Consider the following 25,100-nt stretch of genomic DNA (forward strand, 5'->3'; position numbering starts at 1 on the left):
GCCAACACAGGAGAAGTGGACGTGCGAGGATGTAATCCTCCATGGCCTGGGTTTCAGTCACCGTCAGAGGGTAGATGCGTCTCCGTGAGGGCGCAGAGCCTGCAAGCAGGTTAATGGCACAGTCCCAGGGGCGATGAGGAGGGAGACAGGTGGCACGGGTTTTGGAAAATACGTCCCGCAGGTTCTGGTATACCTCCGGGATGTTGGGCTGAGGGGCAACCACAGGACTCTCTAACGACATGGAACAACAGGGGACTGGGAAGCAGGTCGTTTGGCATTCGGGTGCCCAGTCTGTGATTTTCCTCCTGGACCATGAAATGTTGGGGTTGTGGCGTTGAAGCCAAGGGAGGCCGAGGATGATCTTGTGCACTGGTTATGAAGAGGGGATGTTCCCCTGATGGATGGACTCCACGGTGAGGGTGAGTGGTTTGGTGATGTATGTGATGGTCCCAGAACCTAATGGCCGATTATATATTTATATATATATATATATATATATATATATATATATATATATATATAAGGGTATGAGGTGATGTTGAGAGAGAAGCAAGGGTCTGGTCAATAAAGTTCCCCGCGGCACAAGAATCCACTAATGCTGTAGAAACAGTACATGAAGGACAGTCAACCAGTGCGATCGACACCAAAAAGGCAGAAAGTGAGAAAGAGGGGATACTCACACCTGCCCCAGGAGGTGGAAGATCACGTGACCGTCCCTCTGCTCTTGTGGATCCCGAGTTGGAGCGTACCGGACACCGCTGGAGCTGGTGCCCTCCTTGACCACAATAGAGACAGAGCCCCAGCTGTCTCCGTCTGCAATGCTCCACCGCGGGGAGCCGTGTAACCCCTACCTCCATGGGTTCAGGCTGTGATCCGAAGTGTTCACTGAGGGAGGGAGAGAAGCAATGAGAGTGCCGACGCTCCCGAAGAAGGTTATACAGACTGATGGCCATCGCGATGAGTGCGTCCAAGGATAGGTTGTCGCCTCGACAGGCCAGTTCCGTCTGAACCTCCTTGAGCAGTCCTCTTCTGAATTGGGTGTGAAGCGCCGGCTCATTCCATCCACTGGATGCTGCTACTGTCCGGAAGGTGAGCGCATACTCAGCAGCCGTCTGGTTCCTCTAGGCGCTCACCCCCCTCTCTGCCCTCCGGTGGATGATCGAAGATATCTCTGAACCGAGCCATGAACCCCTCATACGAATCCAGTTCCTCCTCTCCTCTCTCCCAGACAGCCATGGCCCATTCCAATGCTCGCCCAGTCAGTAGAGAAATAACCATTGTAACCTTGGACCTCTCGGTGGTAGGAGCTCCCATCTGGTGTGCAAAGTAGAGGGAACACTGTAGTAGGAAGCCACAGCATTTAGATGGGTTGCCGTCATATTTCTCAAGGATGGACAAACAGGCATCGCTGGTCTGGGTAAGTTACTGAATGGGCTGGTGTGCTGGCTCACTGGGTCGGCTGGTGGTAGGGTATCCTTCGCTAGTTGATGTGAAAAATACGTGTGAAAGAAATGTCAAGGGGACTTTTTTTTCTCATAAGGGAAAAACGTGTGAAAATTTCACTTTCAATTTTTCGCCTGATTTGTTCTCACATTCTTTTTTATTTTAGTTTTTTTGGCAGTGAAGCCAGTCTTGTCACAGTCTCTCTCTCACCCTGCGACACCTCCCAGTAAAGCCGTAACCAATGCTCAGTCACACCTCGGCCTGTCCTGAGACAACCTCTGGACCAGGAAGACAGATGTCCGCTTGCAGGCCTCCCTGAATACATTCCCTGGCTGTATCCCCTACTGTGTGGTGAAGGTTATGGATGTGTATTGAAATACCTGGGTTAGTCTCATCAAAATGCTACTCCAGCTCCTTCAAGGGCTCTATCTACTTAATCAGTTGTGGGATTCTTGGAACTAACAACCATGTTAGGAAAACAATAGATGCGTGTATTCAATTGAATCTGAGGCTTGGAGCAATATGGTTGTGAAATTCTGCTCTTAAAGAGGACACACTATGTGATTGAGCTATTGATGGAATCATGTAAATAGCATGCCTGGGTTTTGTGATGTCTGGATGCAAGGCCAACAATGACATAGGTGAACTTACTAGAGAGGCTATGTGATGCACTGTCTCAATCAGCAATTTCCAATCAAGCAGCCTCATCACTGTCATATGCTCATGGGATAATGACTGGTATTTGTGACTGGAATGGCAATATTGTGACTTGTTGGACAAGCAATGCATAGTATTTCTGATGGCATCTTCCCATCAGTAACACAGATTTATGTAGGATTACATTGAGCTGTGCTTGTTTCATGTAAAGTACACATTATGGCTGGGATCAGACAAGAGGTGTATGCACAAAGCCAATAGAAATGTTCCGTTTTTACCACTGAGTGATGAAATAGCCAATAACTAAACCTACTTTATCCCTTGTGGTGACCTCACTCATTATGAGGATTTTGACCCCAATTTATGGGCGAAACTGAATGCTGGAGGTTTACGCTAACAATACTGAAGAGGATATTAAAGGCACATGTATTTGAAGTGGCATTTTTTACATTGTTCCAGAGGACCAGGTGCTAGCATTATTCATGGGCATCTGTCAATATCCCACGCAACGTACCTGAACCATACACTGTTCTGAAAGACTAATTACAGATGTTGGTCATAAAACAGCAGAATGTTGCCTCACATTGCCTCATATTTTATCTACAGTGTGAGACATTGTACGGTACAACACTGCTAATTACAATTTAGAAAGAACAGAAAAGGTTGAGAAGTGAGATTAGCTGCAAACTCCAAATTAGTAGAGACATCAAATGCAAATGTGTTATCTTTTAAAAAAACTTTCCCCCATGATCCATTTTTTTAACTAAAAAAATAAGAAATATGGTTTAGTGTGATCTATAAAAAGTTATGAGCGGGACAGGAGCATGAAATGTAATTATGCAAAAAAGCATCATGCTTTCTGTATTTTTTTTAAACGACAGAAACAAAAAGGAAACATTTCTTTACACTGTCATCTGTTTTAGAAGGCTGACAAAAATATTGAGACTTGGAAGCTTAATTTTCGATTAACCTGTAATTCTGTTGTCAGATACCCAAAATGAGAATGAAAGAATGACGGACACACTGATTTGTTGTTGTTGATGTCTGTTAAGAATATCAGCATATCTCACATCAACAGATTCATGAGCTACTCTCACTGAAGAATTCCACCGTTAACTAGAAAGTGGAGCGATGGAGGTAGCTATGCAGGCAGAATTCAGACAGCATAGAATGGAAGCACTTGACATATCTAGGCCCCGGTTTCTACTACACTCAGAGCAGAATCCCTGACATGAAACTGGCACGGCAGAATGATGCCAACACCTCTGCACAGAGCTAACTCTACTCCAATGTTAGCTTTTCAGAGAGAGTTCATCGACTTACAGGTCAGCCTAGAGACTTGTTGTTTGGCTGCTCTTTCCATAGGCTGCCATGTCCATAGGCTGCCTTGTCCATAGGCTGTCATGTCCATTCAATGACATTATAGGATCTCTATGGTCCTCTCCATGTTTAACCTCAATGTGTCTCCAGGTTGTGAAATATTCAGGTATGAAATATACTGTGAGACACAGGATATTCCAGCCTTCATAATATCTAATTACAGCAACACTGATCCCAGACCTGTGTGATTGAACAAGGTTGAACGTGAAAATAAAATATTTCTCCCATCCTATTCTAGTCTTGATACCTAATGGAGGTAAGTGCAATGAGCTTCTGGGTTGATGAATGGGATATATGATCCGAGCTAACGAAAAATAAAAGCTATTTTGTTAGATGACACACAATGGCAGTCGTGATTCAAGCAATATTCTTACTCCTGTGTGTTATTATAAGACTGAACAATTAGGGGATAAAACATGGTCATTTCAAGAGCAGGCGAACCATGCCCTCTAGTTAACTGTGTTGCCAGATGACTGTAAGTCAGAGGAACAGGTATATTCCTCTAGTAGTAATCGGACTTCTCCTAGTTGTTCAGATACACTGAGGTAAAGTTTCAAGTTATTGCCTGCTTGTACCGTCAAGTTGTCCTGTCACTTGTGAACTGATATTGTTTGTCATGCTCTTGTTGCTGAGCAGCTCTGTTTCAGTCAGATAATGATGATGTATGGCTGTTCTCTCTCCTAGTTCCCCAAAGGTACCTAGATCTGTGCAGCTCATTCCTAGTCCATCTTGCCGTTCTGTTTTTTTAATGGAAGCTCTGAGAGATCACGTGCCTGTCCACTGGATTCCTGCTGTTCTCATCAAATCTCTCACTTATTCATTAACACACTCCAACTATTAGAGAACAGGCTCTCATTCTTTCGAGAGAACGACAAAGTGAATCGTTTTTTAAGGGTAGCTAATTTAGCTCGAGATCCTTATGAAGTGTGTTATCACTGTTATATTGAATTAGGAATCATGGTTATCTTGAAATAGATTAGCTAAAACAAATCTATTAGCCTCAAAGCCATTCTGTGGTGGTTTCCATGCACACACACTGGTTCAAAAAAGCAGATGAGATAAACTGCAAGCACATGCCCAACCATACATGGCCAGATTTGTGCAATCAAAAGCCTTTTATGTTGGTCTGTGCTTTAGGCTTAGTGCCAGACATTGACTGCCGAGGAGAGATACGGTGAAGGACTCACAGCAGAAGCTCTCAGAGTGGAGAAAAAAAGTAATAATATATTCCTGGTTCAGCACAAGCACTGCCACGAGCAGAAGGCCTGCCCAATCTGCTGTACAACACTGATGCTGCCCCTGTGACCCTACAAACCACAACATTAGTTCACAGACAAGTTGATCCTACTTCTGATGTGCCTCTTTCTTTGAGCATTGTGCCTTTCCAATAGGCCCTTATGGATAGACACTATGGTCTAATTGATTTTCCTCCCAGTCTACCCAGATAGGGTCTCAGTCGAAAAGCCCTGGCTCTTTTCTTTAATGCGGACATCAATGATGGACTGATTATGGTCTAACTACCATAGGATTCTCTCTGCTTGGTAGTAGTTCCAACACTGAGTTCCAAGGCTTCATCCTCTTTTTCTTCAGTTTCATGCAATTTACTGGATTTGGTTAATTGCATCCTTCTGGATTATTCTTTTTTCACATATTTTTCATTCAACCAGTTACAAATAATAGAGAAATCAATTGACAGCTGTACTAAGGTCAAACACAAAGCTTTTTTTCAATCAGAATGTTCAAATTAATCATGGCAGCCTCAATCCATTCACATGGAAGGTTAAGTAAATCTAAATGTCAGTATTTTTTACAAAATGGCATGCCAGTTTGTGACTAGTGGAATGGTTTTTGATGATGCCCCTAGGGTATGACCCTGTGAGACAAATAATTCTATTAGTGGCCAGCATAGTCCACTCAAATGTCAAGTCTGTTCAAGTATGCTGACTCATTCTTCATCACTAACTAGTCAAGGCAGATGACTTATCTGTCGAACCCAAGTGAGAACATCAAAACTCATATTTCATGTTTGGTTGAAATTCTGAACATCAAGAATAATCATGCTATAGATGTTTGTGATTGAATTCACAGTCATGTGTTATTGATCTCCCTACTGTGTGACTGAATCACAATGTGCCATGGAAGGGTTAAAATAGCTGTGTGCCTGTAATTCAATTAGAGGCAGCCTCCGTGACGACACCATCATTTGACACATGACAGAGATTGAAGAGGAAGAGATGGTTTCTATGATTGTGTTCATGTCATTTATCTTATCTCTCTCTCTCTCTCTCTCTCTCTCTCTCTCTCTGTTGATATTAAGAAGGTGTTGTATTGTTAACCACATAGTATCTTACCATAACAAACATTTCAGCATGGACATACATACATTTGTTTGTCAACTAACGTGAATTGAACTTGAAATCACCCAAAAAATTCACCATGTCATTGGATTTAGTCGGGTGAAAAAAATATAAACTGTCCTATGTTGATGACTTTTTGCAAATCCAATCAGCTTTCTTTCTTTTTTTGCAAATCCAATCAGGAATTGCAAATGAGCTTTGCGATTTACATAAATTCACTGGACCCATAAGTTGATACTAATTTTTATTTTAACTTGATTTAACTAGGCAAGTCAATTAAGACAAATGTCTTATTTTCAATGACGGCCAAGGAGCGATGGGTTAACTGCCTTGTTCAGGGGCAGAACGACAGATTTTTACCTTGTCAGCTCGGGGATCTTGCAACCTTTCAGTTACTAGTCCAACGCTCTAACCACTAGGCTACCTGCCGCCCCAAGGTGTTACTAATACACCAGAGGATTTGCATAATGGAAAAATATCTTCTCTAAAGCACAGTCCTTGATATGGAACCGAAATGAAGGTATGATATATTTTTTAGGTTAACATAGAATTGCTCTTGCGGCACTCGAAAGTTGTCAGGTAATGATGGTCTCCATAATATATGAGAGAGTTCCTCTGACATCCATTCTCCCAAAAATATACAGAGCCCAAGGAAACCATCAATCATTCTGAAATGCCACAATAATACAATGTCCTCAACAATTCACCTGAAGCTACTCTCCTGCCTCCTCTATACAACAGTGATTGAGGGTAGCGCTCACATTAAGAACTCTGAAACATTCAGAAATCATCGTAATGTGTTTGGCATTGTGTGTGAGTATGTAGCGCAGGCACAGCTGAAGTAAACCTGTGACCAACCTATTATTGGACAATGTGATCATTAATAAATCACTGTGAAAAATATTGTTTATCTACAACCATTTATAATATCCTAGTCGTTAACACATTACATTCCACATTTTTCACCAAGATTATATAATAATGTATATATACCAGCTACAACAGTAGCCCTGTTTGCCTACAGAGGTAAATGGATGAGGTTGACTCCAGGGTCAGAAGCTCCTCCTGGACAGGAGACAGCTGCGCCAGTCCCCTCAACTGTGGTCCACAAGTCAGCCATATCAGCAGAATACCACAAATACAGTGTTATTCTGCTAAGCCATATCAGCTAGCAGATTGCGGAGTGCCCAAGTGTATATATATATATATATATATATATATATATATATTGTGTGTGTTTTGTTAACGGTGTTAACGGTGTTTTATTCAATATTTAATGTTACAGAGAGAGACTAGAGGCTATAGGACTGGTCACAGATGGGCCGCTGATGTGAAAGTTCCACTCACACTGAAAATGGCCACAGATAGCAAAGTCCAATCCCCGAACTCCCTGACCAGCTGCTCAGGGATAAATATAAGGCAGAGAAAGGTAGGGTCAGATTGACCATTGCACAACCCTAGAGTATCATTAACAAAAACGTCCAGGGAGGGCCTCCCGAGCTGCGTCACTACAGATCCTGGTTCGATCCCAGGCTGTGTCGCAGCCGGCCGTGACCGGGAAACCCATGAGGCAGCGCACAATTTGCCCAGTGTCGTCCGGGTTAGGGGAGGATTTGGCCGGCCGGGTTGTCGTTGTCCCATCGCGCTCTAGTGACTCTTGTGGCGGGCCAGGCACAATGCACGCTGACCTGGTCGCCAGGTTACAGTGTTTCCTCCGACAAATTGGTGCGGATGGCTTCCGGGTTAAGCAAACATTGTGTCAAGGAGCAGTGCGGCTTGGCAGGGTTGTGTTTCGGAGGACGCAGGTTTCTCGAGCTTCGCCTCTCCCAAGTCCGTACGGGAGTTGCAGCGATGGGACAAGACTGTAACTACCATTTGGATATCAAGAACATGGTGCGATGTGTTACAAAATTCTGTCTGTACTGCGTCCGAACTGATAACATCATTAAAAGTCAACCTAAAATAATTTCCAACACTAAAATGCCACTAGGCCTGCTGTACAACTGCACAACATTCTTTGAGAACATTTCTCCCAATAGAGATCTGTGACAGAAAAATACAACAGTGCACTCCTCAAACAGAACATAATCTGGACATTCAAAAACATACTGTATTTACAGAATCACAAGGTCCAACAATCTTCTAAGCTTAGTTGTTGCCCAAGTTCCCATATAGAAAACGCTTTACAGTCTGAATGGTTGAGCATAGTCATTTGTCTTGGAATAAAAATGACATAGTGCCCCAGTCATTTATTTTTTCTCCTCAGATTTGCTGGATGAAGAGATGAATTTTCAGAGCAAGGTCACCATTTAAATGACTCAATAATTTTGCTGTGGGAATATTTATGATCCAAGGCCACATGGATGCCTAGGAGGCATTTTCATCCATATTCATACGGTAGTTAAAGAGATTCAATTCATTTTCTCTCATCTCCAGAGCTTGAAGCAATTCCAAACACAAGTTAAGTAGGACTGAATATTTAAGAGAGGTAGGTACATTTCCACTTATTTGACATGATCATCTAGCGTAGCACTAGTACAATGAGAACCCATATCGAAGTGTGTCCATTTTTATTCCAATGAAGCAAAAGTAAGTAACGATAGCTAACACACTTTTATACGTCGCGCTGTTCCGTACATTTTACATTATTTTAGCTCCCCAAAAACGTAATACTTCCAGGTCAGCTGTAATATGAATACCATTGTAAAGCACAATTTCTCCCCTTTCCAGCAAAATCAATTACGAGCCCTTCATGCTGCACGTCTCTGCATGATTGAAGAAGGCAATGGAGCTCCGCCGGGACTTTTTTAAATGATGGGTGGGGAAGCGGAAGCTGCTGCGTGATAGTGAAAGAGGGAGATATGTTCTGTGGGGAAACTGCTTTTTTCACCCGATTTGTCCAACTTATCACCTCTAAAATGTAAATCAAACACTATAAAGAGTTCATATAATGTCTCATTACATACCTATTTGAAGGTTTGTGTCATATTTGAATAGGGTTTTTAGGGCGGTGCTAAATGTATCTTCACAATTAAACTGCGGCTGTCATGATTTTTGAGAGTCATGATAGTTCGCAGTGATTACGCAAAAAATGTACAGTTTATTGAATGAACTATTGTTGAACTCACAAGTAATTACATTTACAATCACTATTACACTCACTGTTGATAATTTCTTGTTTTTAATCTGCAAGAGAAGCGCTACACATGGTGGAAAGAGATTGTACGGCACAGAATGAGTTTCATAATGCATGAGGGGTCTGTTTTTTCAACTTTTCTCTAATACTATTGAGCCATTACCATGTCAATCAACGCTTGAATGGAAATGTAGATTGCACCCCGGATTTTGATGCCAACACAGTCACTACAGTCCCACTAGTTTTCATTACAGCCTGGATATGAATGCCAACACAGTCACTACAGTCCCATTAGTTTTCATTACAGCCTGGATATGAATGCCAACACAGTCACTACAGTCCCATTAGTTTTCATTACAGCCTGGATATTAATGCTAACACAGTCACTACAGTCCCATTAGTTTTCATTACAGCCTGGATATTAATACCAACACAGTCACTACAGTCCCATTAGTTTTCATTACAGCCTGGATATGAATGCCAACATAGTCGCTACAGTCCCATTAGTTTTCATTACAGCCTGGATATGAATGCCAACACAGTCACTACAGTCCCATTAGTTTTCATTACAGCCTGGATATGAATGCCAACACAGTCACTACAGTCCCATTAGTTTTCATTACAGCCTGGATATGAATGCCAACACAGTCACTACAGTCCCACTAGTTTTCATTACAGCCTGGATATGAATGCCAACATAGTCGCTACAGTCCCATTAGTTTTCATTACAGCCTGGATTTTGGTGCCAACACAGTCGCTACAGTCCCATTCGTTTTCATTGCAGCTATGGATTTGGTCCTGTCATACCACCAAACTTCTTGGACCAAGCGGTACTGACAATATTGAAAGTAGTGTCGGTTAGTGCCGTTTTAGATGAGGGAGGACCCCCCCAAAAATGTATCAGCATGGCCTTATTTCTATTACAGCATATTGGATGACTCTCATTCATTTTCCATTCACCCAGTTCAATGTAACACCCAGTTCAATGTAGGCTATTACATGATACTCTAAATTTCCCTATGCCCATCATGAGGTTGCTACATCCGAGGTTGAGGTTGCTACAACGTAGGTGCTCACAGGTCGAGAGACAAATTTGAGGCGACAGACAGTGACATTCAAAACTGCCTCGCACACTCTTGCCTGCATCTAGCTGATATAGGGTGTAATCATTAAGTCGAACAGTTTCAAACGAGAGTTTCTATTGGACAAATTCAGGTATGTTTATCCCCGTTTCGTTCTGTTTGCTTCCGCTTAAGAAACATTTTTCAACAGAACCGGCGGAATGAATACACCCCTATCACGCGTAAACTCAGTTCAATTTCATAGCAGCCACATTGCATTCCTTCTCGCACATATGCGCTCTCCTCCTCTCACATCTTCCCTTTGCTTGTGAATTTCAATCCACAACACATCAGCTGTATGTGACCAGGTGAAAAAACCTACATCGTTGTCACCATATTAGCTAAATTAACGTCATAGTCAACATAGCTAATAGAACTAATGCGTTAGGTAACCCGGTACAATCATGCAGTAATGTTTCTGTGTACAGTTAGTAAGCAGTTACATGGGAAGCCCCGTTGGCAAAAAAAGTGTAATACCAAAAGCTTACATTGACATGGAAGAGTTCTAGTGTTGTATTGAAAAGTCATAGCCAGCTAGCTAACACAGCCACTCTCTATTTGAGCAGGGTGTTTCAGTAGCTACATTTGATAGCTAAGTAAGTGAAACTGAAAGTGAAAAAAGCAACAAATATCTCTCTCTATTTCACTCTTGCTTCTCCTTCATTTTGGAAGAAATGAATTTGTTGAAAACTGTTCAACTATCGTCTTTCTCTTTTTTTGAGTCAACTATTCACCACATTTTGTACACTGCAGCGCTAGCTAGCTGTAGCTTATGATTTCAGTACAAGATTAATTCTCTGATTGGGTGGACAACATGTCAGTTCTTGCTGCAAGAGCTCTGATAGGCTGGAGGACATCCTCCGGGAAGTTGTTAAAATTACTGTTATAATTCTATGGAAGGGAGTGAGAACCATGAACCAAGTCAATGTACCGAGAGGAGGATGGAAGCTAGCTGTCCTCCGGCTACACCATGGTGCTACCCTGGTGCTGCTACTGTAGATCTTCATTGCAAAGTAGTGTGTTTTAATAAATTATTTGGTGACGTGATTATATTTAGTATAGTTTTATCTAAAAAGGATCACTTTTTAAATGTTTTACAATTACAATTTTTATGAAATTCACTGAGGAGGATGGTTCTCCCCTTCCACCTCTGAGAAGCCTCCTCTGATTGAAAGTCATACTGACATTTCAGACAACTTTTGGATGAGAATACTAACCTACCCCACTGTTTAGCCAGAGCTAGTGGGAAACCTTCTGATTGACAGGTTCTGCCATTACACATATTGCATAATTTCAGACAGTCCAACCAAAGTCTATTTAAGTGCACAGCTGACATTTCAGATCTGACAGTAATTGGGGATTTTATGTCTCAGCTAAAGGCTGGAGTGTTATTTCAGCAACTTCATCAAGTTTTCCATTCAGGGGATTAGATTGTTATAAAATGTGGCATTAGTAACTCATCTAATAAATATGCCTGTAGTCAGTATTCATTTGTCGTTCACTCTTACTACATCTAAGAGAGAGGCCAGTCAATTGAATAGTAATTCCTTAATGAAAATGGATATTCTAATACCTTTAAAATTTGCATCTGTCACTGATGGCATGAGGTTGTCACCCTCTTATAATCTCCCAGCCAGAAATTACTGAATGTCTTTGCACACCACTTCAGTGTCAATCAATCAAATTGATTTATAAAGGCCTTATTACATCAGCAGATGTCACAAAGTGCTTATACAGAAACCCAGCCGAAAACCCCAAACAGTAATGCGTGAAAAACTCCCTCGAAAGAGAGGAACCAGGCACTACAGAGGAACCAGGCACAGAGGGGTAGCCAGTCCTCTTCTGGCTGTGCCCGGTGGAGATTATAAGAGTACATGGCCATTAAGGTGAGATCATTCTTCAAGATGTTCAAATGTTCATAGATGACCAGTAGGATCAAATAATAATCACATTTGTTATACAGGGTGAACAGGTCAGCACCTCAGGAGTAAATGTCAGTTGGCCTTCATAGCCAAGCATTCAGAGGTTGAGACAGCAGGTGCGGTAGAGAGAGGTGGGTGGTGGGTGGGGTGTGGGGGGGGGTTGGAGAGGGAGAGGGAGATGGAGAGGGTCAAAACAGCAGGTCGTCTAAGGTAGCACGTCTGGTGAACAGGTCCGGGTTCCATAGCCACAGGCAGAACAGTTTAAACTGGAGCAGCATCGTGACAAGGTAGCACGTCTGATGAACAGGTCGGGGTTCCATAGCCACAGGCAAGACAGCAGAAACTGTATCAGCAGCACGACCAAGTGCACTGGGGACGGGGACAGCCAGGAGTCAGGCCAGGTAGTCCTGAGGCATAGTCCTAGGGCTCAGGTCCTCCGGGAAAGGAAGAAAGAGGGAGAGAGAGTGACACCAGATAAGACAGTAGAATTACACCAGATAGGACAGACTGATCCTAGCTCCACGGCACATAGGCTATTGCAGCATAGATACTGAGACAGGGGTGGTGTTTATAAATTCTAGGACCAATAAGGAGGCCTCCGTCTTGTGACCGTAGAGTACGTGTAGATATGTACGGCAGGACCAAATCGGAGAGATAGATAGGAGCAAGTCCATGTAATGCTTTGTAGGTTAGCAGAAAAATGTGAAATCAGCCCTAGCCTTAACAGGAAGTCCTAGCCTTAACAGGAAGCTTAACAGGAAGAGAGGCTAGCACTGGAGTAATATGATCACATTTTTGGATTCTAGTCAAAATTCTATCAGCCTTCTTTAGCACTAGCTGAAGTTTATTTAGTGCTTTATCCAGGTAGATTGTGAGCAGAGCATTACAATAGCGTAATATTGAAGTGACAAAGGCATGGATGAGCTTTACTGCATAATTTTTCTTCAAAACGTTTCATATTTTTTGCAATGTTACAAAGATGGAAAAAAGCTGTTCTTTAAATATTTTGGATATGTTTGTCAAAAGTGAGATCAGCAGATCTCTGTGTTTCTTGTGAACTGGAACTAGCATCTCTGTTTTGTATAAAAGTATAAAACATTTGCCGCCATGTATGAAACACAGGCTTCCAGGGTAGGCAATTTTGGGGCTTCATCATGTTTCATCAAAATGTACAGCTGTGTGTTTTCTACATAGCAGTAAAAGTTGACAATGTGTTTTCAAATGACATAACCAAGAGGAAGCATATATAGTGAAAACAATAGTAGTCCTACAACCGAACCTTGAGGAACACCGAAACTTACCATTGACAAACCATCCACAGAGATGAACTGATATCCTTCCGGCAGATAAGATTTAAAGCAGGCGAGAACTTGTCCACGTAGACCAATTAGGGTTTCTAATCTCTCCAAAAGAATGTGGTGATTGATGGTGTCAAAAGCAGCACTATGGTCTAGGAGCACGTGGGACAGACGCAGTACGTTGGTGTGATGCTATCAAAAGGTAATTTACTACCTTCACGAGTGCAGTATCAGTACTATGATGGGGTCTAAAACCAGATTGGAGCGTTTCGTTTACATTATTTGTCTTTAGTTAAGCAGTGAGTTGCTGAGCAACAGCTTTTTCAAAATACATTTGAGAGGAATGTGAGAGTCAACATAGGCCAATAGTAAATAAGAAAAATCCAGGTCAAGTTTGGGCTTTTTCAGGAGAGACATTATTAATTCCACTTTTAGTGAGTTTGGTACACATCCAGAGGATAGCCATATATTATGTTCAACATAGTAGGGCCAAGCACAGAAAGTAGCTCTTTCTGTAGTTTAGTTGGAATAAGGTCCAGTAAGCAGTGTGTCCTCTCTGAGGAGACAAGTACAGGGGTTTGAAATCAAAGTGAAATCTAGCAGAGCTACGGAGGAGTGCTGGTTCCTATTGGGTCCCTTATCTCTCTGCACAACCGAGTTCTACAAAGAGGAACATTCTTGTTTTATCAAGAGCAAGCCAAATTGCCTGGATGTAATCAGCAGGTAGCAGGTAGCTAATCGCAGACATTTCAGAAACACTGAGAAATAGATGTGCAACACAAGACAGACTTTTTGTTGACATGGAAACAGCTGGGTCAGATTGACACAACATGTAGTTGGCAGATGGGGGAGGAGAACAAGTCATGTCAGCCTTTATGTGTGTTGTCTTCATGCAGCTGTGTTTACCAGTCATCACAGCATGTTATATGTGATATGATGTCTATATGTGATATGGTACACATACGGTACACTGAGTGTACAAAACATTAGGAACACCTGCTCTTTCCATGACGTGGACTGACCAGGTGAATCCAGCTGAAAGCTATCATCCTTTATCGATGTCACTTGTTAAATCCACTCCAGTCAGTGTAGATGAAGGGGGGAGACAGGTTAAAGAAGGACTTTTTAAGCCTTGAGACAATTGAGACATGGATTGTGTATGTGTGCTATTCAAAGGTTGAATGGACAAGACAAAATATTTAAGTGCCTTTGAACGGGGTATGGTTTGTGTCAAGAACTGTAATTCTGCTGGGTTTTTCATGCTCAACAGTGTCCCATGCGTATCAAGCCGTGGAGGCTGCTGAGGGGAGAACAGCTCATAATAATGGCTGGACCAGAGCGAATGGAATTGCACCAAACACACGGAAACCATGTGTTTGATGTATTTGATACCATTCCACTTATTCCTCTCCATTCATTACCACAAGCCTGTCCTCCCCAATTAAGGTGACACCAACCGCCTGTGGTATCAAGAATGGTCCAACACCGAAAGGACATCCAGCCAACTTGACACAACTATGGGAAGCATTGGAGTCAACAGTATCCCTTTGGATGCCCTGTCCATGCCCTGACAAATTGAGGCTGTTCTAACGGCAAAAAGGGCTGCAACTCAATATTAGGAAGGTGTTCCTAATGTTTTATACAGTCAGTGTAATCCTCTGATATTAACACATTTGCAAAAGAGATTGTAATTGTTGAATTTAGCTGAATTTAGCTCACATCGCAGGTTTTGTGTTTGTAGTTACAGTCATGTCTTTATATTAGCTGACTGCTGCTCTGAGCGTAACAAGCTCGGGTATAACGGTACTGTCATCAGAGGCTCTGAGCACATAAAGTGTTCCCTGTTTCGTCAGTGTCACCTGCTTCGTCCCCTGCTTGACCTGTGATGCCCTGAGTGGCAGGGGTCCCTCCGAAAGTGTCAGCTTTAAAATTCACACCAATGGTGTCATGTCTGCACCCTGACACGTAGGCTGCCTCTCTCGCTCTCTCTCTCTCCCTTTCTCTCTCTCTCTCTCTCTCTCTCCCTCTCTCTCTCTCTTCCTTGGCCTCTGTTTTATGGAGCGGTAGAGGAGGCAGAACAGGCAGCTGGGATCACAGGCTTGTTGTTTTGGAATAACCACAGCATTATTTCAATTGATTATGTGAAAAACCAGCTCATTTCCATAATGTTCCGTTTTTATTTACATGTTGATTATTTTTTGACTGTGATGGGATTGTTTACGTCCCAGAACCAAATGTAACAGATTTGGGAAAAACTTGAGGTCAAACTAGTTTAATACTGTAATATTTTTTATAAAATATACAAACTTATGTAAACATGTATGCTTTCTGACTCCTAAAGTATCTACTCTAACAGCATGCCATTTTCAATGGGGAATTAAAGCATATCATGTGTTTGCAAGATCTTCATGGTGTGCCCCTGAGGGAAAACAAAGTTCCCTCTGCCAGTGTCATGTTTCAGTCTTTATCAGAATCACATGATGGAACCTCTTCATTTTCTTAATCCTTATGACTCCTGTAGCTAGCTAGATCTCTCTCTCTCTCTTTCTCTTTATCTCTCTCTCTCTTTCTCTCTTTCCCCATCTGCCCCCCTTCCCCTGTCTCTCTATTTACACCCCCCCCCGTAAAGACGTACAACATCCACATGGCTAGGTGTCAGCATTTGTTGATACTGTAAACTATTAAGCAACACAGAAAGGACAACTGTCACTCTCTTTGTCTCGATAGGAATGGGCAGGTGTACAACCAAGGTGGTGTTAACAGATAGACCACAAAGGGCGGCCCCTCTGTGACTAAAGACCTTTTCAGATGTGATTACAGAGCAACAACTATTGTTTCATGCCCTTCTCTCCCCTGTCAAAAGCAAACACACTGCACATTACAGAAGCGAAAGGTTGAAAATAACAGAGACAAAATCAATACATTATGGTTGATGGTTGTGGAACACACTGGTAACACAAGAGGCATTATTGTAAGGGAGAAGGGGGTAAGTTGAGCCAAAGGGGTAAGCCACCCTTGTTTCTAGGAAACCATACACAAAATTAATCATTTGATGAAATATTTAGAAGGAAGTTGTCATTTCATGGAGTCCATGAAGGAAGAAACCACATGGAAAAAAGTGCTAAGCAAGTTAGGTCCAAAAAACAGATTCTCACCAAGTCTAATGTATTTATTGTGTTAGAGGTTAATATAGTACAAATGTTTGCCTTGGTGTAAAATGAGCCAATGGAAATGTGGTATGTTGAGCCAATGGTTGAGCCAATGGCAAGTTGAGCCAATTGAAGTGTTTTCCTTCTTAGTGTTAGGCGTCCCGTCACGGGACAGTTGTAAATCATGCAGCGCCTTGTGTCATGATCGCAGATTTTAGAGAAACAACAAATGTCGGTACATGTAAGTGTCTTATATCGGCTGAAAGCTTAAATTCTTGTTAATGTAACTGCACTGTCCAATTTGCAGTAGCTATTACTGCGAAAAAAATGCCATGCTATTGTTTGAGGAGAGCTCCTATCAACAAAACACTTTTTTCACCTCTATTAAGGTGAAATGTGTTCTTACATTCTGAAATCTTGCTCTGATTTATCATCCGAAGTGTTGTTCTGTTAGATAAAATCCTTTTTCATATCCTAAAAAGGTCATATAACATGCACGATCGATTTTGTATTTCCACTCGTTCAATTTTGAAAGAAAGGAATCTGTGAAAATCTAACCCTAAACGTTGTTTCAACCAGTCAAATCACATTCGTATGTATTCCTCAGAGATCCAAGAACGTAACCAGACTTCAATATATCATTAGGGGTGTAGTATATCCTATAGGACACCAAATTTGGTCAGAGAGCGACGCCTTCATGGCACCCCGATGACGCGGCGGTCTACACTTGATTGACTAACTTTGTCAAATAAGCACCAATCGGGGTCAAACAAAGCTAGCTAGATAGCCAATGAGCTGGGCTTTACGGGAGTATCTGTTGCATAATGTACCTGCTAACCTTGTGCGACAGCATGCCTTTTCCTTTTGGACAAAAATTTTAAGAATATTCAGAGTTTGGGATAGGGGGCAGTATTTTCACGGCCGGATAAAAAACGTACCCGATTTAATCTGGTTACTACTCCTGCCCAGAAACTAGAATATGCATATAATTAGTAGATTTGGATAGAAAACACTAAAGTTTCTAAAACTGTTTGAATGGTGTCTGTGAGTATAACAGAACTCATATGGCAGGCCAAAACCTGAGAAGGTTCCATACAGGAAGTGCCCTGTCTGACAATTTCTTGTCCTTCTGTAGCATCTCTATCGAAAATACAGCATCTGTGCTGTAACGTGACATTTTCTAAGGCTTCCATTGGCTCTCAGAAGGCGCCAGAAAGTGTAATGGGGTGTCTGCAGTCTCTGGGCGAAAAACAGCAGGAGAATTTGTGAGTGGTCAGCCTGGGAGCAGTGACACTGGAGATGCGCGTCCACGAGACTACTCCATTTTTTTATTTCAGCCTTTGAATGAATACAACGTCGCCCGGTTGGAATATTATCTTTTATTTTACGAGAAAAATAGCATAAAAAATTGATTTTAAACAGTGTTTGACATGCTTCTAAGTACGGTAATGGAATATTTTGACATTTTTTGTCACGAAATGCACTCACGCGTCACCCTTCGGATTGTGACCTGAACGCACAAACAAAATGGAGCTATTTGAATATAACTATGGATTATTTGGAACTAAAACAACATTTGTTGTTGAAGTAGAAGCCCTGGGAGTGCATTCTGACGAAGAACAGCGAAGGTAATCCAATTTTTTAATAGTCATTCTGAGTTTGGTGAGGGCTAAACTTGGTGGGTGTCAAATTAGCTAGCCTGTGATGGCCGAGCTATCTACTCAGAATATTGCAAAATGTGCTTTCGTTTTTTGTGACGTTCAGAACTAGCAAACTTCCGGTGAATTTACTAAATTACTCACGATAAACGTTCACAAAAAACATAACAATAATTTTAAGAATTATAGATACAGAACTCCTTTATGCAATCCCGGTGTCCGATTTTAAAATAGCTTTTCGGTGAAAGCACATTTTGCAATATTCTAAGTAGATAGCCCGGCATCACAGGGCTAGCTATTTAGACACCCACCAAGTTTAGCCCTCACCAAAGTCAGATTTACTATAAGAAAAATGTTATTACCTTTGCTGTTCTTCGTCAGAATGCACTCCCAGGACTTCTACTTCAATAACAAATGTTGGTTTGGTTCAAAATAATCCATAGTTATGTTCAAATATCCTCTGTTTTGTTCGTGCGTTCAAGACACTATCCGAAGTGTAAAGAAGGGTGACGCGGACGACGCGTTTCGTGACAAAAAATGTCTAAATATTCCATTACCGTACTTCGAAGCATGTCAACCGCTGTTTAACCTGTTAGGGCTAGGGGGCAGTATTGACACGGCTGGATAAAAAACATATCCGATTTAATCTGGTTACCACTCCTACCCAGTAACTAGAATATGCATATACTTATTACATATGGATAGAAAACACCCTAAAGTTTCTAAAACTATTTGAATGGTGTCTGTGAGTATAACAGAACTCAAATGGCAGGTCAAAACCTGAGAGATTCCTTTACAGGAAGTGGCCTGTCTGACCATTTCTTGAACTTCTTTTCCATCTCTATCTTTTACTAAGGATCTCTGCTCTAACGTGACACTTCCCACGTCGTCCATAGGCGCTCAGAGCCCGGGAAAAAACAGAATGTCGTCATTCCAGCCCCAGGCTGAAACATATTATCGCCTTTCTCAAGTGGCCGATCAAGGGACTCTGGGCTTATGCGCGTGACCCGACCGCCCCCACCTTTGTGATTTTTTCCTCTGTTTGCCGAAAAGGAGATTCCCTGTCGGAATATTATCGCTTTTCTACGAGAAAAATGGCGTAAAAATTGATTTTAAACAGCGGTTGACATGCTTCGAAGTACGGTAATGGAATATTTAGAATTTTATTGTCACGAATTGCGCCATGCGCGTGACACTTCTTTACCATTTCGGATAGTGTCTGGAATGCACGAACAAAACGCCGCTATTCGGATATAACGATGGATTATTTTGGACCAAACCAACATTTGTTATTGAAGTAGCAGTCCTGGGTGTGCATTCTGACGAAGACAACAAAAGGTAATCAAACTTTTATAATAGTAAATATGATTATGGTGAGTGCTAAACTTGCCGGGTGTCTAAATAGCGAGCCCGTGATGCCTGGGCTATGTACTTAGAATATTGCAAAATGTGCTTTCACCAAAAAGCTTTTTAAAATCGGACATATCGAGTGCATAGAGGAGGTCTGTATCTATAATTCTTAAAATAATTGTTATGCTTTTTGTGAACGTTTATCGTGAGTAATTTAGTAAAATGTTAGCGAATTCCCCGGAAGTTTGCGGGGGGTATGCTAGTTCTGAACGTCACATGCTAATGTAAAAAGCTGTTTTTTGATATAAATATGAACTTGATTGAACAAAACATGCATGTATTGTATAACATAATGTCCTAGGGTTGTCATCTGATGAAGATCATCAAAGGTGAGTGCTGCATTTAGCTGTCTTCTGGGTTTTGGTGACATTATATGCTGGCTTGAAAAATGGGTGTCTGATTATTTCTGGCTTGGTACTCTGCTGACATAATCTAATGTTTTGCTTTCGTTGTAAAGCCTTTTTGAAATTGGACAGTGTGGTTAGATTAACGAGAGTCTTGTCTTTAAATAGCTGTAAAATAGTCATATGTTTGAGAAATTGAAGTAATAGGATTTTTAAGGTTTTGAAAATCGCGCCACAGGCTGCAAGTGGCTGTTACGTAGGTGGGACGCAAGCAGCCCACCTAGCCCATAGAGGTTAAAATCAATTTTTATGCCATTTTTCTCGTAAAAAAGCAATAATATTCCGACCGGGAAAGCGTGTTTACGTTCAAAGAGAGAGAAAATAAAAACATGGGGTCACCTCGTGCACGCGCCTCAGTCAGATTCTCTGATAGACCACTTACCAAAGGCGCTAATGGTTTTCAGCCAGGGGCTGGAATTACATCATTCAGCTTTTTCCCGGGTTCTGGGAGCCGTAGGAAGTGTCACGTTACAGCAAAGATCCTCAGTTTTCATTAAAGAGAGTCAAGAAGAACAAGAACTTGTCAGACAGGCCACTTCCTGTAAGGAATCTTCTCAGGTTTTTGCCTGCCATATGACTTCTGTTATACTCACAGACACCATTCAAACAGTTTTAGAAACTTTAGGGTGTTTTCTATCCAAAGCCAATAATTATATGCATATTCTAATTTAGTAGTAATAACCAGATTAAATCGGGTACGTTTTTTATCCGGGCGTGTAAATACTGCCCCCTAGCCCTAACAGGTTAAAATAATTTTTATATTTTTTTTGAACGTTTATCATGAGTAATTTAGTAAATTCACCAGAAGTTTGCGGTGGGTATGCTAGTTCTGAACATCACATGCTAATATAAAAATCTGTTTTTTGATATAAATATGAACTTGATTGAACAAAACATGCATGTATTGTATAACATAATGTCCTAGGAGTGTCATCTGATGAAGATCATCAAAGGTTAGTGCTGCATTTAGCTGTGGTTTTGGTTTTTGTGACATATATGCTTGCTTTGAAAATGACTTTGTGATTATTTTTGGCAGGGTGCTCTCCTGACATAATCTAATGTTTTGCTTTCGCTGTAAAGCCTTTTTGAAATCGGACAATGTGGTTAGATTAAGGAGAGTCTTGTCTTGTAAAATAGTCATATGTTTGAGAAATTGAAGTTATAGCATTTTTGAGGTATTTTTATTTCGCGCCACTCTCTACCATTGGATATTGGTGAGGCGTTCCACTAGCGGAATGTCTGTCCCTAAAATTCTGAAGTCATGAAAACTGGTTGTTGAATGCAAATGTCTCCTTCACGATTTGCCCAAATGTACGTACCTGGGTACATACATTAAATGTTATGTAGTTAGCTCATACTTAAAATTATCTGTCTGAAACTTACACTGCTGCCATCTTGTGGACACCATCGTGTCCAACCAGAGAGATGGCTAGAACTGGGACCTTTCTGTTGCATTTCAAAGATGGTGATAGAAAAAAAAACGGTTGTTTTTTTCTTTGTATTTTCTTCTACCAGATCTATTGTGTTATATTCTACTACATTCACATTTCCACAAACATCAAAGTGTTTCCTTTCAAATGGTACCAAGAATATGCATATCCTTGCTTCAGGGCCTGAGCTACAGGCAGTTAGATTTGGGTATGTCATTTTAGGCGAAAATTTAAAAAAAGGGGGCTATCCCTAAGAAGTTTTAATATAGTAAAAACGTTTGCCTTGGTGTAAAATGAGCCAATGGAAATGTGTTATGTTGAGCCAATGGTTGAGCCAATGGCAAGTTGAGTATATTGAAGTGTTTTCTTTCATGGTGTAATGCAAGGCATTATTGCTGGGATATGAGGTAACAACAGGGCCTGGCATATGTTAAAAGTATTTAAAAAAATAGGAAGTCTTGGTTAGGTGTTAAGCCTGTGTTAAAACATGGTAAAAAGTATTAAAATAATTGTGTTTGGGAAAAACACAAGTAGTGGTAATATTTCATTCAGTTGAGAAATTGGTAGGCGGCTTAACTTACCCTGTCCCACAGCTCAACCTACCCCATACCCGGGAGACCACTTTTTTGGGGACAAACTATGTTTTGCTGAAGTGAGTTATGATTACTTTCCAGGGATACACAACCTCCTGAAACACATGTAGAAATCTTTGTTAGAAAGAATACTATATTGTCCTTGACGGAGTGATGCTAAATGTAAAACTTGTTCCACTCTCCCCTATATCAATATTACATCCATGGAAATTATACATTTAATGTGATTTCAAGTGTTGCCATTTAATCCTCAAGTGAATTGTTTATGTATGTTGCTATCTTACTCAAATAAATGCCATGCTTCGATTTAATACATTTATTGACAAACCCATATGCTTTTTATTGTGTTTATATTGGGTTTACTTCACACTTACCATTACCTCACATCAGAGGTGTTATGACCATAGGGGTCTCAGGGGCACTTGCACCCTCAGATGTGTCCTGTTTAAAAATAAATAACAATAATAATCATTTTTGTTAGATTTTTCTCTGTAATACTACTAGCAACTTTATGAGGTTAGCTTTAGCTAGTCCAGGTAGGTTCCCAATCTCCTAACCTCGTAACTAAAGTTGATATTTTTTCTCAAGGTAAATATACTGAATAAGACTCATATTAATTTCAATCTTTTACCCAGATTTGAGCAGAGATGCAAAGAAGCATATTTAGTTTCTTTAAGAAAGGAACCACCAGTCGGTAGGATAAAGGGTATGCTTAGATATTGAGAAAACTATACACTACCTGTCAAAAGTTTGGAAACACCTACTGAAACAAGGGTTTTTCTTTATTTTTTACTACATTGTAGAATAATAGTGAATACATCAAAACTATGAAATAACACATATGGAATAACATAGTAACCAAAAAAGTGCTTAAACACACCAAAATATATGTTATATTTGAGATTCTTCAAAGTAGCCACCCTCTGACTTGATGACAGCTTTTCACACTTTTGGCATTCTCTCTCAACCAGCCTCATGAGGTAGTCACATGGAAAGCATTTCAATTGAGTTGTGACTAGGTAGGGGTGGTAAACGGAAGACAACCATATTTGGTAAAAGACCAAGTCCATATTATGGAAAGAACAGCTCAAATAAGCAAGGAGAAATGACAGTCCATCATTACTTTAAGACATGAACGTCAGTCAATACGGAAACTTTCAAGACCTTTAAACGTTTCTTCAAGTGCAGTCGCAAAAACCATCAAGCGCTATGATGAAACTGGCTCTCATGATGACTGCCACAGGAAAGGAAGACCCAGAGTTACCTCTGCTGCAGAGAATAAGTTCATTAGAGTTACCATCCTCAGAAATTGCAACCCAAATAATGCTTCACAGAGTTCAAGTAACAGACACATCTCAACATCAGCTGTTTAGAGGAGATTTCGTGAATCAGGCCTTCGTGGTCGAATTGCTGCAAAGAAACCATTACTAAAGGACACCAATAATAAGGAGAGACTTGCTTGGGCCAAGAAACACGAGCAATGGACATTAGACCGGTGGAAATCTTTCCTTTGGTCTGATGAGTCCAAATTTTAGATTTTTGGATCCAACCGCCATATCTTCATGAGACACGGAGTAGGTGAAGGGATGATCTCCGCATGTGTAGTTCCCACTGTGAAGCATGGAGGAGGAGGTGTGATGGTGTAGAGGTGCTTTGCTGGTGACACTGTCTGTGATTTATTTTGAATTTAAGGCACACTTAACAAGATTGGCTACCACAGCATTCTGCAGCGACACGCCATCCCATCTGGTTTGCGCTTAGTGGGACTATAATTTGTTTTTCAACAGGACACTGACCCAAAACACCTCCAGGCTGTGTAGGGGCTATTTGACCAAGAAGGAGAGTGCTGCATCAGATGACCTGGCCTCCACAATCCCTTGACCTCAACCAAATTGAGATGGTTTGGGATGATTTGGACTGCAGAGTGAAGGAAAAGCAGCCAACAAGTGCTCAGCATATGTGGGAACTCCTTCAAGACTGTTGAAAAAGCATTCCAGGTGAAGCTGGTTGAGAGAATGTCAAGAGTGTGGAAAGCTGTCATCAAGGCAAAGGGTGACTACTTTGAAGAATCTCAAATCTAAAATATATTTTGATTTGTTCAACACTTTTTTGGTTACTACATGATTCCATGTTTTTTTCAGTTTTGATGTCTTCAATATTATTCTACATTGTAGAAAATAGTAAATAAATACATAAAAATAGTAAAAATAAAGAATGAATTGGTGTGTCCAAACTTTTGACTAGTACTGTACATCTTTTTTAAAAATGTTTTTACATAGAATTAAGCATAAGGATTATGGCTCAAGATCGCAGGAAAAAAGCTGTTTCGGGTGTTTAAAAAAAAAAAAATATTCCAATTTACGGACACATAACCTCCCACCGGACCACCCCCTAGCCATCCTCACGTACTTTTTGCCTCCTCAGATTTTTGGGGTGCATGACGCCTCTACCTCACATTGAGGTTGAAACATCGCATTGTGCATTATAATGGCAGAGATTATTTAAGAAAATCATATAAATAAATTAACACAGATTCGCGAAATGCCTTCCATTTATGACTTGGCAAGAGGGGCCTAGCTAAGTATTTTTGTAATGGTGCTAGGCAACGCAGGCCTTTCCATCAAAGTGGGAGTAAGATAAGTGATTCATGAACAGCTGCCATTATTCTCAATCTATTGTGTAACTGTGTGGTCATGCAGCTTCCTGCGTGCATCAACAACTTTGATAAGAACCGAAACAGGAACGTACTCAAGGAACCTTTAATTGTGTATGATCAAGTATCACCTCCTCCTATCTCTGTCCTCTCAACTCTGTCCTCTCAACTCTGTCCTCTCAACTCTGTCCTCTTAACCCTGTCCTCTTAACCCTGTCCTCTTAACCCTGTCATCTTAGCCCTGTCCTCTTAACCTGTCCTCTTAACCTGTCTTCTTAACCCTGTAACTGTCAAGAATGTAAAAAAACATGGATTTGTACTTGTAAAGGTGATAAACAGAAACAGAGGTGGTTCCATAGTGCTGCGCATAGAGCTGTGAGGATAGGTTTGCACTGGCACGGCAGTTTGATATGCAGAATAAGTATATTTTAGGAACCAGGGTGCTGAATCTCTCAAAATCGATTGAGTAGAGATAGGTGTAAACATCCC

This window comes from Salmo salar, chromosome ssa21 (assembly GCF_905237065.1).
Source record: "Salmo salar chromosome ssa21, Ssal_v3.1, whole genome shotgun sequence".
Taxonomy (NCBI): domain Eukaryota; kingdom Metazoa; phylum Chordata; class Actinopteri; order Salmoniformes; family Salmonidae; genus Salmo; species Salmo salar.